The following is an 11,914-nucleotide window of genomic DNA, read 5'->3' on the forward strand; positions in this document are numbered from 1 at the left end:
TCCGGGGCCCCTGGGCCTGGGGCAGCTGCTGGCCGTGGCGAGCCAGGTCGCGGCGGGGATGGTGTACCTGGCCAGTCTGCACTTCGTGCATCGGGACCTGGCCACGCGCAACTGTCTGGTGGGCCAAGGCCTCGTGGTCAAGATCGGGGACTTCGGCATGAGCAGGGACATCTACAGCACCGACTATTACCGCGTGAGGGTCTCTGGTGTCCCCCTGCCTTGGGCGCCGCACACCCTTCTCTTCCTGGGTGGCTGGGGGCCCAGGCTGCCTGTCCCTGGACTCTAACCCCGTCTTACCTCCTGGGCCACACCGGAGGGTGTCTCTGCGCTCCCGGGACACACAGAGAGGACTCCCTCGCTTTGCCCCGCTTAGCCCCCGACCCCCAGAGCCCCTTCCATTCATCTTTAGCGACCCATGGGCGGGGGGGTGGGTAACTACGGGGGCGGGGCGGCGGTGTGGGGCGGGGCGCAGGGCGCAGCGGGGCTCAGCGGGGCGGGGCGCACCGAGGCCCCGCGGTGATGGTGACGCAGCGCCGCCCCGCAGGTGGGGGGCCGCACCATGCTGCCCATCCGCTGGATGCCGCCGGAGAGCCTGCTGTACCGCAAGTTCACCACGGAGAGCGACGTGTGGAGCTTCGGCGTGGTGCTCTGGGAGATCTTCACCTACGGCAAGCAGCCCTGGTACCAGCTCTCCAACACCGAGGTCAGCGCCACCGCCGCCCCGGCCCGGCCTGCCTGGTCCCCGGTGCCCCCATCCCGCGGCTGCCCGCAGGCCCCGGGCCTCCTCCACCCCCACCCGTCCTCTCCTTGCCCTCTGCCCGCTCCCTGGGATTCTTGCCTCCACTCTCCATCCTAACCCGGCCCAGCTGGCTCCTGGGGGAGCCTCAGCTGCACTTTACAGATGGAGCCCAGACCCCCGTCCTCAGCTGCACTTTACAGACGCAGCAGGCGCTATCGGGGAGGAAGGGGGAGGCGTGGACGAGGGCAGGGCGCGGGGGCCTGGCTGCAGCAGGACAGCTGGAGGTCAGACCGCAGGAAGGACAGGCCGGCCCCTCCCTCCGCCCTCCTGGCTGGTGCGGCCTGAGCCCCAGGTGTTCTGTCTCCCAGAGCCGCCCCCCCCCTTGGCTCGCAGCTGTCAGTCTCCATTTCTCCTCCTAATGCAGTCCGCTCCCTGGAGGCCGCTGGGGCGGGGGAGAGGGTTATAGATTTTAATTTTCTCAAGCACGGAGAGAGGGAATGGAATTAGTGCTGCCCATAACCCAAGTCCTCTAATGCGGAGGGAGGGAAGAAGGGGGGGAGACTCCAGGCCCGTCACCCACCACCCGGCCGCCATCTCTCCTTCTATGGCTGCCTCAGCGGCTCGAACAGTCCCTCCTGGAGTCTGACTCGGGTCTCTCCCGCTGCAGTTTCTGTAGAAGTGCTAGGTCCCCCCCCCAATGGCACCTACAGAAGCCAAAAGGAAGTGGGGTTGCCCTCCGCCTCGAACGGCCAGCCAGCCAGTCCCCAAGGCCTTTGCCTGCTCTCCTTACTTGCGGCTCTGGGAGCTGAGAGCGGGAGGCCCCCCACCTTCCTCACATGGCCTGGCACGTTTCCTGAGGGTCTGGTTCCAGCCCAGCCTGCCCAGCCTACATAGCCGGAACCCTTCCCGCTGCCCAGCGTCCGAGGGGAAAGGAATCTTGGAGCTCCCTGCCTCCTTTTAGATGATTCGTAGCCAAGAGGCCCGGCCGTCTGTGGGACCCTCCTGGAGAGCCTCCGGGAGGCGGGAGGCGGGAGGCGGGGGGTGGGGGGGGAGGGGCCGTGGCTGGCCTCTGGTCCCTGCCCCACGCCCGGTGCCCTCTTCTCTCTCCCTCCGGTGGCCCCAGGCGATCGAGTGCATCACGCAGGGGAGGGAGCTGGAGCGGCCCCGGGCCTGCCCCCCCGAGGTCTACGCCATTATGCGGGGCTGCTGGCAGCGGGAGCCCCAGCAGCGCTACAGCATCAAGGACGTGCACGCCCGGCTCCAAGCCTTGGCCCAGGCGCCTCCCGTCTACTTGGACGTCCTGGGCTAGGCGGCCGGCCCCGGGGCCTGTGCAGCCCGAAGCCTGGGGTCTGCCCCCCGTGACCCCTGCCACTCCCAGCAGCCCCACGGTGACCTCGAAGCTTCTAACTCGCCCTCAGCATGCCAGAGGGGACAAGTGGGGTCTGGGGCGGCTGCTCGCTCTCCTCTGGGCAGGGTCCCGTCATAGCAATTATATTTATCATCCCTCGGCCGCGTGTCTCGTGCCGGTTCTTGTGATGACGTCACTCGGGGGGGTTGAGCCTCAGGTGGGGGACGCTTCTCCTGTCGCTCGTTCCCCGCTGCGGTGGTCCTGCTCCCGTAGCTGTCGCCGCCAGCGGGGGCAAACCCTCCTGGGCCCGGGGCCACTGTGTCCAGGAGGTGGTGGGGTGACCTCAGGGCCGGCTCCCAGAGCCCCCGGCCCGAGTCGGCTGCCTCACCGTTTCACGCTCGGGAAGGCTCTTGCTGTAGCGGGAGGGACAGAAGTTCGCTGTCGTGTGGACAGGAGGGCCGCATCGCTGGGGAGGGTCTTCGTCGTGTTCGTCCCCACGGAGCAGAGCAGGCGCGTGTAGAACACGATGGGAGGGAGGGAGCGTGTACGTGTGCGTGTGTGACGTGTGCGCACGAGTGTGTCAGGGGAGGGAAAGCAGGGCGAGGGAACACTGAGAGAGGCAGGACCCTGTTGCTTCCCCTCGTCCCCCTTCCTGGCTCCGACGGCTCTGAGACCAGCACCTGGGGGCCGGGACCTGAGCACAGCGGCTATTTCCTGAGGACACAGGCCTCTCCCTGTCCCATTCTGCCCAAGGAGGAGGAGTAGGGCTCTCCCTGCCTCTCTGCCCGTTGGAACACCACTGGCCTTACCAAGGGGCCACAGGCTTCTGTAGGCTCCGAGGCCAGGCCGGCTGAGGTCCTCCCCGCCCCGCCCCCCTCTTCCTCACCGGGAGCCCGGGAGGAGCGGCCCCCCCCCCAACTCCGGGCCCATCACTTCCAATCATCCGCTCAGCTCCCGCAATAACCCGCGCTCCCCGTGGCTCCTCGGGGCTGATGTCGCGGCTGTCTCATGTCCCTGGGCGCCCGGCTCCCCGCCCCAGTGATTCAATCTGGGTCTTATCACCCCGAGGCCTAGCCCGGTGGTGTCTGCCTCTTGTCCAGGCTGGTTAGTGCTAATGGAGGTCTGACCCAGGGCTGCAGGCTGATTGATGGGGCGGGGGTTCTGGTCCCTGAGGGCCAACTTCCCAGGCCCTCCCTCCTCGTCTGACCTGGGAGGGGTGAGGCGGGTGCGGCCCCTCCCAGTGAGGGGGGCTTGCTGCAGGTGGAGGAAGGGGAAGGGGGACAAAGCGGGGGGGGGGGGGAGAGACAGGGTCAGCGACCAGATCCGACAGGTAGGGCGGCGGAGGTGCAAGGAGAGAGATGATGCAGAGACACGGGCAGGACCCACAGACCTGAGACACGCAGAGAGACTGCGGGGGCCTGTGGGGACAGCGGAGAGAGAACGACGGACACCGATGGACAGACGGGGTGGGTGAGTGGTGGACACGGACACGGGCCCGCCGGGCCTCTGAGTCCAAGGGCGTCCCTGAGAGCCGCACGGGAGCTCTCACCTGTGCTCCGTCCTGTGGGCTCCGTCCTCGAGCCGCTCTTTGGGGGGCCCCTCCCTGAGCAGGATTTGGGCCATCCCTGAAGCAGAGGGGACGGAGGTCAGGCAGTAGAAGGGACCCGCCAGGGCAAGCAGACCCGGTCCAAGGTGGAGAGCGTCAGGGCGTGGCCCGAGATGTTGCGGGAGAAGCCGGGCAGGGAAGCTGAGGGGTTCTGGGAACAAGGCCGAGCCGGGGAGGGGGATGGTCTGCAACAGCGTAGGGGAGGGGACGGGAACAGGAGCTGAAGCCGGTCACTCCAACCCTTCAAGCGACCTGAGCCCAGGGCCTCGTCCTGCTCGGTGAGGAGGGGGCTGGCTCGCCCCACACGGCCAGTTTCATGGCATAAGAGCCCCCACTTCCCTCGCGTGCAGACGACCAGGTCTCACGGGCAGGCACACGCGCTCACGTGACACAGCCCCGTCCCCTCGCTGTAGCTGCCGGGGTCCTCTGCGGTTAGCGGTGCCCCGCTCCACCGTCCCTGCTAATTACCTCCTGGCTGGGCCAAGTCCATTAGCCGCCCCCCGCCCCACGCACACCAGGGCTCAGTCCCAGCTGAGAGGGGACCCTGAGAACCCCACAGGGAGCTGGGACAGGGACAGCAACCTGAGGCTGTGGGGAGTGGACATCTGGGTCCCCTAGACCCCGTGTAAGCCCCACCCTGAGAAAAATCTGTGTGGACTGGAAGACGGGCTCTGCCGACATGCTCGGGATGTTCGGGAGCCCCAAACTCTCTTCTTAAGGAGGTTGTTGCCAGCTTCTCCCAGCTCTGGAGAGAGAAGCCAGTGGGGCTCCCCAAGGGCCATCCCAGTGCGGAGATGGGCTCACTGAGAACCCAGGGGTCCGAGCCCGCCGGACCCCCTCCGCCTTCACAAGCAACCTCTGCCTCCTTCCTGCCGTGCTCCCGCAGGAGCTGGGTTCCTGACAGGAGACAGAGGAGCCGGGACTCTGTTCCAGTTTTCAGGAACAGTGTGGGCAGGGACTGGGCAGCCTTGGGTGGGGTGTCCTGACCTGCATTGCTATGAACTCCCAGGTTAAGGGAGACCCCAGAGAGTATCCCAGACTCCGGAGGCCCTGGGCTGAGTCTCAGCTGGAGAGATCCTGTCTTGCCCAAGTCCTACAGGGGCCTTGGACAGGCTTGCCCAGCCAGGGAGGGGACGGCGGTCCCTGGAGGAGGCAGGACCCAGGAATCCTGACCTCTCAGCTGAGCGCCCCCGCCCCGGCCGTGCAGCCCCACCCCAGAGGCGCCGAGCCTCAGCTCTGATCGAGTGGAGCGCTTGACCGCTCCGGCTCCGGGGCGGTGGGGAGAGAGGGACCCGGAGCCAGGAGGGACAGAGGCAGGAGGAGCCCGCGAAGAGGCTGAGAGGGAGAGAGGGATGAGGAGCCCAGAGTCACAAAGAGAAATGCTGTGCCCCATCTGCATCGCGGGGAGGGAAAGGGACGGGGCCTGTGAGCTGGGAGCAGAGCCCCGGCAGGGTCGTGCTGGAGCCCTGTCCCCCGTCAAGCCCGTCCCCTGCGACCCGGGGCGCCCTTCCTCCTCCTCCAGGACCAGGCTCCCTGGAGAGGAAACTTCTAGACTCTAGAGCCAGAGTGGCAGGTTCCGTGCTCCGCAGCTGTGCGATGGCGGACAAGGCACTCAGCCTCTCTCTGTCGCGCCTTGTCCTCGGCTCCAGACCGGGGTGGGGGCGGGGCTTGGGGAACAGGGGCAACCACCTCGCAGGGCCATTTGGAGGCTTCAGCAAGTCCTGTGTGCGCGTCCCTTCCAGCGGGGACTGGCCTGGACGTTCCAGGCACAAGGCGACTGGCCTCATTCCTCTCTGTCTCCTCCTCTGTCTTCCTCCTTTGCATGCCCTCTGTCCCGGCCTGGCCCTGGCCTTTGGGGGTGGGGCAGGACAGGCTGCCAGGAGCCGTGTGTCACAGAAGAGGGGCTCTTGCCTGGTCCCGACCAGCCCTCCAGCTGCAGAGCGGGCTTGGCCGGATGTGGGGCGTGGGAGGTGAGGGAGGGGCTTCATCCTCTGAACCCCTGCAGCCTGCAGGGCTAGGGAGGTGAAGGCGAGAGAAACCCCCACTGACCGACCCCATCAACTCCCATTCCCCAGTTTTCCCCAGGGAAATCTCCCTTCCCCACTCACCTCCTCTGGGGAGCCCTCAGGGATTAGACAGGGACCTGGGTACCCCAGTAGGTTGCTTCTGAGGTCACGAATCCTCACACACTCAAGCCAGGCCTCCAACGTATCCATCCGGGTGGCAGGAACCTACTGCAGGGGCTTCCCGTTCCCGAGTGTCCGGAAGTCCTCCTTGCTGTCTACCCTCTTGCTTCCCATGTGGATCTGAAGGGGTTACTTGGCTCCAGGCGTACCCACTGCAGGTCCCAGCTGCCCGGGCCTGTGGTCAGAGCTAATGCAGGCAAGCGTCGGAGGACAAGAGGGGATCAAGTTATTAGCATCTTCGTCTTTGAGGGATATCGATCGTCAGGTCTCCAGGCTCACTCGGCCTTATAACGGGGCTCACGGGGGTGTTGAGGGGACTCGGAAAAATCTCACGGAGCCCCCATCCATGTCCTGAGCGGGAGCTGAGGTGCCTGCGTCTCCCCTGAGGGAGACTCGTAGAGACACAGTGTGGGACTGTGCGGGGAAAAGGACTGAGGGCAAGGAGCAGACTGTGGGGGACACGGCTTTGCTTTAACGTGGGCTCCTGCGTGTGAGTGTGACGCAGAGAGAGAAGGAGCGACGGGGGGGGGGGGGGTGGCGAAGTTGAGCTGGAGAGATTCAAGGGGGCCGCCCAGAACTGAGGAGACAGGGTCCCCCTCTGAAGCTCAAGGACATGCCCGTCGGGGTCCCACGGTGGAGGTCAGGCCCCTCCACGAACACTGGGATGTTCTGTTCTGGGACACCTGGCTGCCTGGATCTGGGTGGCCTCCCCTGCTCCTGGGAACCGGGTGTCGCTGCTGTGGCGCGGGCTGGTGCCCCACGGGGGAGCCTGACATCCTCTTCTCACCCCCCGTGTGTCTGGCTTGGGGTTCGCCTGGGACAGTCTCTGGAGGAGGTGTGTGAGTTTCGGTCTCTGCACCCAGCTGTGCACGCGCCTGTCCTCCAGGTGGACGCAGGGCAAGCGGCTCCGGGGTCTGGCTGCTCACCTCGTCCAGGTTTTGCAGCCCTGGGCCGACCAGCTGGGGGTGGGGGCTGGCGCAGGGGTGAGGGCCTCAGAGAGGGGGCGCAGGTGCGGTGTGCTGGGGACAGGACACTCTCCCTCCCTCCCTTCCTTCCTCGGGACTCCTTCCTGCCTCTTCTCCTTCCCTTTCCTTTCGGAAGCCCTGAGGAGGGAGTGGGAGCGGCTTGTTGGGCCGGGGGTCAGACTCATTCCTTCTGCCCCAGAGGAACTGGCTTCCCCTGCGCTGGGCTGGGAGAGGAGGTAATTAATGACAGCAAGGCCGGGGCGGGGGCGGGGGGGGGGGCAGCATTCAGGGCTAATGTTGGTATTAATCAGGAGCTGGTCCCCAGCGAGGGATAGCGTTCAGCTGGGGCAGTGTGTGTGCGTGTGTGCGTGTCCACACGCGCACTGCGAGTGGGGGTCTGTGGGGGACCAGGAGCCCCTGATTCATGCCGTCAGCCTCCCTCCCTCTCCATAGTGCCCCTCCCTTGTCCTTGTTTGGTGGAAGTCCCTCCTGCTATCTGTCCTCCGACCTCCTGTGGGCGTCCTGATGGAAGGCCAGGATTCCTCCCCAAGTCCAAGTCCACCCCATAAGCCCTCCCACGCCCTTACTGCCCGCCGGTGCATTAGGTGGTTCCTGAGGCTGCCGGCCCCGCTAATTGCCTCTCATACCTCTCTCATCACCAGGGCGGCCCCCGCCAACTCCATTAGCCCCCCCTCTCTACCCTGATAGCCCCTAAATCAGCCCCAATTATTCACAGGAGGGGGTCTGGGCTGAGCTGTGATTACAGTTCCAGTGAGGGGGAGTGAGGGACGGGAACTGGAGGGGGCAGGGCTGGGAGGGGTGAGGTGGTGGGGGCCGGCAGGGACCACCAGGGGCAGAGACCTGGGAGCCTGAGGCAGGGACGGGGACGCCAGGTGAGAAGGTGGGCAACCAGGCTCGTAGCTCCTTTTCCAGCGATCCTTGCCCACACCCGAAGACCCGGGAGGGTAAGGGAGGGGTCGGGTGGGCACGCCGGCCAGCATCATCAGCACCGCCGCCAAGCACCGGGACAGACTTGGGGAGCAGCAAGGAGGCTCTGTCCTTCTGGGCTTTCCTTTTTTTTTTTTTTTTTAATTTTATTTATTTATTCAACACAGACAGAGAGATCACAAGTAGGCAGAGAGGCAGGCAGAGAGAGAGGAGGAAGCAGGCTCCCGGCTGAGCAGAGAGCCTGATGCAGGGCTGGATCCCAGGACCCTGAGACCATGACCTGAGCCGAAGGCAGAGGCTTAACCCACTGAACCACCCAGGCGCCCCTAGTTTTTCCCTTGAGGCTCCCCCTCCCGTCCTACCTGTGTTGGCCACCACGTGGGCTGCGTGGGGCCAGGGGACCCTCCCTCCATCTGTCTGTGCATCTGGGCCACAAGGGGCACCCAGCCTGCTGAGAGGAGCTGTGTGCTCAGGGGGCCCAGAGCCCAACCTGCTGCACGGCTGGCTGCCACATCAGGATCCTCTCTCCAGTCCTCTCCGATTCCCTCGATGCCGCTGCCTCTAGGACTCCTCTGCAGAGGGATGAGGCACCCACACTCTGTGTCCCCCATCGGTGCGGTGGCCTCCTCCCGCTCTCCCTGCTTCCACTGTGCTCCCTACAATGCATGGTTACTCTTTTAAAGCTTGAATGGGATTGTGACCCTCTTCTGTTCAAAATCCCCTCGAGGCTCCCCATCTCCTAGAGCCGACTCCAGCCGCCCCAGCATGGTTGACAGGACCCCGTGGGATTTGACCCGTCCACTCCTGACACCACTCGGTTCCGTCCCCTCGCTGGTCTCTGTACATGGCATGTGATCTGGCCTCCGGGCCTTTGTGGCCTGGAATGCCCTCTCTGCGGAGAGCTGTGTGGTCCCTCTTTCCTCTCCCCTAGGTCCTCACCTGGAGGCCCCCTTTTCAGTGAGGGCTTCCCTGACCCCCTTTCTAAAACCAGGACCCCCAGCACTCCCACGCCCTCTCCTGTCGTCGGCCTCTGTCTGTGACAGACGGAGGTCATGGGATGCATCACGACTTTACGGATTTGTCTTCTCCCCACCAGCCCCACGATCAGGCCGCAAGCTCCATCCTTCCCTCCACGTTCAGGCAGAGGTTTTGCTCTGCTCGGTTCACAGCTGTAGTCCCCGCGCCATGCACCGGTAGGTGCCCTACAAACCTTCCCTCCACGAATGAATGAATGGTGGCGTCTCCAACTAGCCCGGGAGCTCTTGAGCACGGGCGGACTTTATTTCGCGGCTAGTACAAGGTTTTAGACGAGTGCCGGGATGTCAGGAGGGTCTGTCCGATAAACGCTGCCCTTCTCCTCATCGTCACGGTCATTTCCTCCGCATCCTGGGCCCAAGCACAAGAGCGTTGCTCGTTGAGCAGAAGAAGGAAGCAGGCGGGCGCTGGGCTGGCTGTCCCTGTAGCCGCCCCATCTCCCGGTGGTGAGTTCACGCCCCATGTTGGGTGCAGCGACTAACTAGAAAAGAAAGAAAAGAATGAGGGCCTTGGACCCCTTGTGCCCTCTTGGCAGGCAGGAGGAGCACCTCCGTCGTCCCCGCCTCTGCCCCTCCCGCCGCGGCTCCCCCTGCTCATGCTCTCGCTCAGTCTCCCCCAAATGAATACATTTTTTAAATTTTGGGGAAAAAGAAAAAAAGGAACACTCAGGCTGGACGAGCAAGTTTAAGGTTCATATGCAGGGGTGGGGAAGGAGGGAGAGGCCGGACAGGGTCCCAGAGCGCGCCAGGGCGCCGAACCCCAACCTGGAGGGAGAACGCGGGCTCAGGTCAGGGCGCAGCGCAGGTTCCCCCCTTGGCCCCTAGGAGGCGCTGCATCGGAAGCCTTTCAAGGCCCCTCTGGCCTCAGGGGTGCTCCTCCTCTATGGTCTTGGGCCTCCAGACGGAGCCGTGCGTCGGTCTCTGCCGCCCCCTGCTGGAGCCTTCCGGTCCGCCGCCGCCGACGCGCTCGGGAGCCGCACCTGCCCGCGAGTCCTCCCGGCGGCCTCGCGCTCCGCGCTCGCCCGTGTCCCGCGGGCAGGAGCCTCTCGGGCAGACACCGCTTTGACCCCGGGCCGGAAGCCGGACGCCGCTCGGGTTCATCCCGGGAAACCCCGAAGGAGCCGCGGGGCAGGGGCGCCTGGCGGGCTCGGAGCGCGTGACTGCGCGTCGCGGGGTCCCGGCTTCGAGCCGCACGCGGGGGCGCTCGCTTGGGTCCGCGGGGGCAAAGGAAGCGCGTCCGGGCCGACTCGTGCGCGGACGTCCCCAGCGGCTTCCCGCGCGGAGACGCGGCCCGGCGGGAGGCGGTGCGGCGGGCCTCGGTGACCCGGCGCGCGGGCCGCCCCAGGCCCCTGCGGGGAGCGACGCCGGCCGCGAGCGAGCAGGGCCCGGGCCGGCAGCGCGGACGCCGGAGCCCGGGTTCCGCGGCCGCAGGGCGGGTCCGGGCGGTCGCGCGCCGGGGGCGGGGCTGCGGCACCACGTGCAAAGGTCACCGGGAGTTCGACGGCGCCGAAAACTAATTAGATTTTTTCATTGTGGGGGCTCCGGGGGCCTCCGTCGCCGGGCGTCTGCCCTCGCCTCGGGCCGTGATCCCGGGGTGCTGGGATCGAGCCCCGCGTCCGGCTCCGGGCTCGGCGGGGAGCCTGCTTCCCCCTCTGCCCCTCCCCTGCGTGTGCTGCCTCTCGCTGTGTCCGCCAAATGAATAAAATCTTTTAAAAAATTATTTACTTCATGGGCCGTTGGGTGGCGCGGTTGGCTGGGCCACAGCCTTTGGCTCGGGTCGTGATCCTGGAATTCCGCATCGAGCCCCACGTCGGGCTCCCGGCTCCGTGCGGAGCCCGCTTCTCCCGCTGGCCTTCTCCCCTCTCATTCCCTCTCTCGCTCTCTGTCAAATGCATACATAAAATCTTAAAAATATATTTATTTTAGAGCGAGAACGCGCGGCGGGGGGTGGAGGGAGAGAATCTGGAGCAGACTCTCGGCTGCCCCCGGCTCCAGCCCCCGGCTCCAGCCCCCGGCGCCGGCCCGGCCTGCGCGGAAATCAGGAGTCGGAGGCGGGACTGAGCCACCCAGGCGCCTGGCGGGGGCGGGAGGTTTTGTAGAAATTATGTTGACTGGGGCATCAGCTGGCTGGGTCGGTGGAGCATGCAACTCCTGGTCTCGGGGTGGTGCACTGGAGCCCCGCTTTGCGCGCGGAGCTTACTTTTAAAAAGCTACTTTGAAAAAAAATGAAAAGCTACTTTGATTGAAGTGGTGGGTACCCAGGGTGACGCGTCTGTCAAAGTTCATCAAACCAAGACATCAAACCGAGTGAACAAACCAGCCCAAAAGACAAATACTGTGATTCCAGTTCTGCCACTGGGAGTAGTGGAATCCGCAGACACAGAAAGAAGGACAGACGGGGCCGGGGAGGAGCAGGAGTGGGGCGCTGCTGTTTCATGGAGACAGAGTTCGAGTTTGGGGAGATGGAGACGGTAGGGAGATGGATGGTTGTTGCAGGGTGTGGAGGTGCGTATGCCGCCGAACTGCGCACTTTAAAATGGTTAACGTGGGGGCGCCTGGGTGGCTCAGTGGGTTAAGCCTCTGCCTTGGGCTCAGGTCGTGGTCTCAGGGTCCTGGGATCGAGCCCTGCATCGGGCTCTCGGCTCAGCAGGGAGCCTGCTCCCCCCCCCACCCCCGTCTACTTGTGATCATTGTCAAATAAATAAATAAAATCTTTTTTTTTAAAGATTTTATTTATTTATTTGACAGACAGAGAGATCACAAGCAGGCAGAGAGGCAGGCAGAGAGAGAGGAGGAAGCAGGCTCCCTGCAGAGCAGAGAGCCCGATGCGGGGCTCGATCCCAGGACCCTGAGATCACGACCTGAGCCGAAGGCAGCGGCTCAATCCACTGAGCCACCCAGGCGCCCCTAAATAAAATCTTTTAATTAAAAAAAAAACTTGTCAAAATGGTTAAAGTGGTAAATTTTCTTACATAGATTTTAACATAATTAAAAAATTTTTAAAAGATTTTATTTATTTGACAGAGAGACACAGCGAGAGAGGGAGCACAGGCAGGGGAACGGGAGCGGGAGAAGCCGACTCCTCGCG

The 11,914-nt window shown here is 64.5% G+C and overlaps 1 long non-coding RNA gene across 1 annotated transcript; it reads right to left on the reverse strand.

Annotated features, from left to right (window-relative positions):
• Nucleotides 1-8,148: 8,148 nt before the first annotated feature.
• LOC123928113 lies at nucleotides 8,149-9,957 on the reverse strand. The gene is made up of 3 exons (XR_006815615.1): nucleotides 9,592-9,957; nucleotides 9,003-9,308; nucleotides 8,149-8,448 (listed from the first exon to the last, which is right to left on the reverse strand). It is a non-coding gene; the product is annotated as an uncharacterized LOC123928113 (long non-coding RNA).
• Between the last annotated feature and the right edge of the window lie 1,957 nt (nucleotides 9,958-11,914).

Source organism: Meles meles, chromosome 17 (assembly GCF_922984935.1).
Source record: "Meles meles chromosome 17, mMelMel3.1 paternal haplotype, whole genome shotgun sequence".
Lineage (NCBI taxonomy): Eukaryota > Metazoa > Chordata > Mammalia > Carnivora > Mustelidae > Meles > Meles meles.